Raw genomic sequence first — 6,000 nt, 5'->3', positions numbered from 1 at the left:
CCACAGACTGAGTGGCCTAAACTACAGAAATTTATTCTTACAATTCTAGAGGCTAGACGTCCTGAGATTAAGGTTATCCACAGGTTTCTAGAGGCTATACGTCCTGAGATTAAGGTTATCCACAGGTTGGTTTCTTCTGAGGCCTCTCTCCTTGACTTTTAGATGGCTGCCTTTTTTCTGTGCCTTTACAAGGTCTTCCCTCTGAGTGTGCCCTAATCTCTTCTTATAAAGATACCAATCATATTGGATTAGTGCCTACCCTAATGACCTCATTTTATCTTAATCACCTCTTTGAAAACTCTATCTTCAAATATGGTCACATTCTGAGGTACTGGGGACTAGGACTTCAACATGATTCAGCCCATAACACCAGTATAAAAATTTCAGCAAATATTTTTTTTAATTAACATATCCAGCACATTCTTATAGCATTACTAGTACAAGTTCACAATCCTCATCTGAAACTCTGAAGCCTGGATATGTTTTGTAAATAAGATATCTTGGGATTTTCAAAAGGCAATATGGTAAAATACTGCATGATTACCTAACCATCTAAGTGGATTCTGAAGTAGTACCCCATAATCAAATACATTAATATTTCTTCAAAACATAAATATTCACACTATGTGGGAAAATAAAACCTGTAAATCACCTCACATCAGTTCTACTCAAGTTTTATTGCTGAGTGATTACAGGTCAAGTAAAATATGAAAATATTTTTAATTTTCAGTACTTTTTGGTGTACAGGATTATGGAAAAAGGATTGTTCATCTGAAAGGATTCTAATTCTTGAAGGCTAAAAATGAAAATACCAAAGCTTAATACATCCATGCTCTCTGACACAGCAATTCCATTTTGGGGAATACATCCTGAGGGTACAACCTGAAGTGCATAAAAAGTTTTTGCACAGAGATAATCATTGTGGTTATTGTAATAAACATTGAAAATAATCTAAATGCCCATCAGAAGATGAATAGTTGAAAAAATTATGATCTAACTAAAGGACTGGATTTTAAGGAATCATTAAAACAATGTTGATGATCTAAATAGACATTTTTCCAAAGACATACTGATGGTCAACAGGTACATGAAAAGAGGCTCAACATCACTTTTCATCAGGGAAATGCAAATTAAAACCGCAATGAGATAGTACCTCACATATTAGAATGACTGTCATCAAAAAGATAAGAAATAACAAGTGTTGGTGAGAATGTGGTGAAAAAAGAACCTTTATGCACTGTTGGTGGAAATGTAAATTGGTGCAGCTACAATGGAAAACAATATGGAGGTTTCTCAAAAAATTAAAAATAGAACTACCGTATGATCCAGCAATTCCAATTCTAGGTATTTATCAGAAGAAAACAAAAACACTAGGTCAGAAAGATATATGCATCCCCATGTTCATTCAAGTATCATTTACAAAAGCCAAGATATGGAAAGAACCTAAGTGTCCACTGATGGATGAATGGATAATGAAATTGGGGTGTATGCATAAACAACCATTAAAAGAATTCAACCATTAAAAGAATGAATCTCGCCATACGTGACAGCATGGATGGACCTTAAGGGCATTATGCTAAGTGAGGTAATTCAGACAGAGAAAGATAAATACCATGTTGTCTCACTTATATGTGGAATCTTAAAAAACAAACAAACAAACAAAGACTCATGGACATGGACAATAGACTAGTGGTTACCAGAGGGGAGGGAGGAAAGGATGAAGGAGATGGGGTATAAGGGGTCAAACATGTAGTGAAAGAAAGAAATCTAACTATGGGCGGTGAACGCACAATGCAATACATATGGATTACTGTTGAATTGTACACTTGAAACTTACTGGATTTTGTTAACCAATGTCACCATAATAAAAAAAATAAATAAAATAATTACAAAAAAGAATAAAAAAATAAAAATAAAAACACAAAAAGCTTATAGATACAGAGAACAGATTGGTGGTTGCCAGAGGCAGGGGATGGGGCCTGGGGCAAATGGGTGAAAAAAGTCAAAGGTAAAAATTTCTAGTTATAAAATGAATCATGGGATATAATGTACAGCATGATGGCTATGTACAGTGATGGCTGTTAACTAGACATTGTGGTGATCATTTTGCTATATATAAAAGTGTCAAATCTTTATGTTAAACATATAAAACCAATATAATGTTGTTAGGTCAATTATACCTCATTTAAAAAATAAGAGCATTGATTCAAAAATAAATAAATAAATTCAGATTAAGCATTGTTTGTTGCACTGTGTATCATTTTTATATTCTCTTTTGCTTTCTTGGCCAAGTAAAAAAAAAAGTTGATGTTGATGAAGAATTTGTAACAAAACACAATGCTTATGTTGTAATATTAAGTGAAAAATGCAGACTATAAAATCGAATATACAATAAAGTCTAAACTTTATAAAAAGCACAGAAAAAAGATCTGAAAGAAATACACCGAAATATTACTGATGGCTTGTCAGTCTCTCAATTTCACTTCAGCACAGTATAACTCTTTTTCTACAGTCAGCTCCTGGCCTTTTGTTTCCTCTACTCTCCAACTCTCTCTCTTCCTATATCCTACCCCTTTTAACAGCTCTCTATTTCATCTCACGGTCTTACCTTGACTAAAGGCCCCATGGACCAGAGCTCCATTCCTCCTGTGTTTCCTCTTTACTCCAAACCAGCCCAGCACTAGCTTCAAGATAACCTCCTATTTCTACTCATTGGCCATCATCCACCTTCCCCAAATCCAGAAAGTAGTGTGATGGGGACACAAGATACATTAATAAGGGACGATCTTGAACAGGGGGTTAGAAGATGTTTCAAGACTTTAATCCACACCTTTGAAGAGGGGCCACTGGCCTACTACTGCAGGTAGTACCTCTGATGGGATCCTGTGAAGCTGGTACTGCAAATGTTGGGAAAACTGTAAACTAGATTCAACTTCTACCAAAGAAAGGAACTGCCACTGCTGGAGTAATGCTCAGAGGAGCAGGAAGTGGACTGGAAGACAAGAAAAAGGCAACAAGAAGCTGACAGAAAAGAAAGGAGTCCCTTCTTCCTCCTCCTGCCTTTCAGTCTCCTCCTGGCACCCCGCTACTGGCAGAGCCAGCTGGAGCCAGCTAACAAAGCTGAAATGTGGTCCCAGAGTATAGTGGAGTACCAGCTCCAGCATCACAAAGTGAGTATAAAATAGAGGGTTCGGGGCTGACAGATAATGACCGAGTAACTGCCACAATGACCCCTTTGATTATCAACATCCACACAAAACCTTCTAAACAATCTTAACATCTATACAATAGCAAGACCTCTCTCTCTTTCCCCTATCTAGTTACATGCAACTATCCTGTGTCTGAAGGCATTCTCACGTTCCCCTGAAAACGAAGAGATGCCCCAACAGTCATATCCCCAACAGTCAATCACATCATCTGTCTACGTGCTACTTTAGTTACTCCTTAAATTTTGTCATAGTCTTTTCTGATTTTCTGTTACCCAAAGACTAATTTTAAAGTTAACTTCTAATAAAACATATTTTTAAAAAGGAGGAAGAGAAGTAAAATAGTTTGTTTTTAGAAATACAAATGCACACACACATACACAACAAGCAATGAAAAAAATACATGTAACTACTACAATCCTCATTCTTGTAGCTGGTCATGAAGTAAGAGTTGTTTATATTTATAACTTTTTTCTTCTAACCATTCTACATTCTATGTTTCCTTTTTCTCAGTCAAGCACTTAACTAATCCTAACTTTTTACTTGGTAAGGTAACCCAAACCTTCATTCCTGAATACTCTGAGGTCCCGCCTCAATTGGTTGCTGAAACTTCCATTAACTTTTACTATTGGATACTGAAATACTAGAAGGTGCTCTCAAGAGTATCCTGAGTTGAAGACATAGTCCTTCCTACCCCCACAGTGTATCGGCAACCTAATTTTCCATTTGTGATCAGGATCAATCTTTCCATCCAATAAAGCAACTCCCTTATTTATCTGTTGTTTTAGTGGTATGAGGAACACTAAATGTCCAAAGGCAGTTTTATTTTCTAGTTCAATAGAAGAACCACTATTGTGACCCCTCATGGAAGCAGTCCTACCCTGGAAACCAAGATCCCCAAATCAGTAGAGTTTGATGTTATGCGGGTGGAAAACAAAAATTCTGCAAGCAGATTTTTAGGTATAATATCAAGAAGAGACATTCCCGCTTCCATCTCTTAATTTCTATATTTATTCTGGCTATGGAAAAGACAGCATCACAGATTGGTTTCTTATTCAAAGCATATATTCCATCTTGTAAGATAGCACCATATTTATTTAGGATACTGTCTCCAAACTGACTGAGTCTTGAGTAAACTTTCCCACTGTTCTATTAGGCTAGATGCTTCTGGGTGACAGAGTATGTGATATAACCAGTGAAGTGAATTTCATGGGCATAAACCCATTGCTTTTTTTTTTTTTTTTTTTTTTTTTTTTGCTTTGAGATGAGTTCCTTAATCAGAGGCAATGTTGCACAGAATGTAGTGAAAACGGATAACGCATTTTATGAGTCCTCTAATGGTAGTGGTAGCAGAAGCATTATAGGAAGGGAAGGCAAATCCATATCCAAGATATATGTTTATCTCAGTAAAAATGATCTCTGTCCCTTTGTACGAGGGAAGTAGTCCAATATAAGCAACAAACCAACAGGTGGCGAGCTAATTCCTTCGAGGAAGAGTGCCAAATAGGAGACCCAGTGTTGACCTGTGCTCTTGGCTAGTTAGGCACTCAAGAGTCGCAGTGTAGCAAGCTACAAGGTCAGCCTTGGTGAGAAGATGGTATTGCTGAACCCAGATAAAGTCTTCATTTCAGACAAAAGGGCCACTCTGCATATGGGTCCATTGAGAAAGCGCTAGGGTGGCTGGAACCATGGCTGATAAACATTAAGAAACTGTCTTTTTGTCTACCTGATTATTGAAGCCTCCTGTTCAGATGATGCCTTTTAGTGGGTATTTGCATGGAACACAAATATCTTTACAATCTGTCCATTCTGAGAGGTCCGTCCACATACCTCTTTCCCCAGTCCTTCCTGCATCAATCTTCCAATCTCATCCTCTCTGAGTCCCTACCATCTAGCCCAAATGTTAGCAAGTGCCCATGAACCACTGCGGATCCATACTTCTGATCATGTTTTAGTCCAAATAAGGTGGACAACCAAATGTGTTCTCCAAACTATGCTTGTTAGAAGAATTTTTCTTTACTAATGATGGCCGTCAGGGCCACCTCTCATTGGGATTGTAATGATGCAATCATCCACTTCTCTTTGGACCAGCGTATCATGCAGAACCATTTGCAAACCAGTCCTGAGGTTTTCCCCCTCAACCAACCAGTTATAAGAAACTCTTCATAAGGTCAATGTGGACTGAGGGAAAAGAAGAGTCACTGCTAAAGGACTCTTTATGCAATAAACTCCACAGTTGCAAAATTTCATCCTCAATCATATATTAACTAATTCTATGGATTTTTAGTACAAAATATGAATACTGCAACTATACTTAGAATCCCTAGTAAAGTCACATATTTTAAACATGTTTATACTAATGTTTGACCCAGAAAAAACTGCTATAACATATCTGAAAAAATTTTAAGTACCCAAAGTCTTTCTGCCAAGAGCACAAACACGGCTGAATATCATATTTCTCAGTAGTGAAAATAATATTTCCCTGAAATATAATCTTGGAAACAGATATTTTAGGAGAAACTTCAATCTTTTGTCATATCTATCTTCATAGGAAAATGATTGAACTAGTGTCAGTTTTTGCAGTAATATATAAATATAACTCCAGCAATTCCTACAAGAATTTTTTGCAGCAAACACATTGTCATTTAAATAATACATTTCATTAATATATTCTAGAAGCAAACACATCTTATTTACTTAAGTAACATATTTTACATATTATGTATTACTTAACATTTATCAGATTAAATATATTTTTAAATTTTAACATGAATAAATTTTGGCAACTAGCAAA

The sequence above is a fragment of the Pteropus medius genome, unplaced genomic scaffold (genome assembly GCF_902729225.1).
Source record: "Pteropus medius unplaced genomic scaffold, Ma_sr-lr_union100, whole genome shotgun sequence".
NCBI classification, from domain to species: domain Eukaryota; kingdom Metazoa; phylum Chordata; class Mammalia; order Chiroptera; family Pteropodidae; genus Pteropus; species Pteropus medius.
This window is presented reverse-complemented; position numbering follows the sequence as displayed.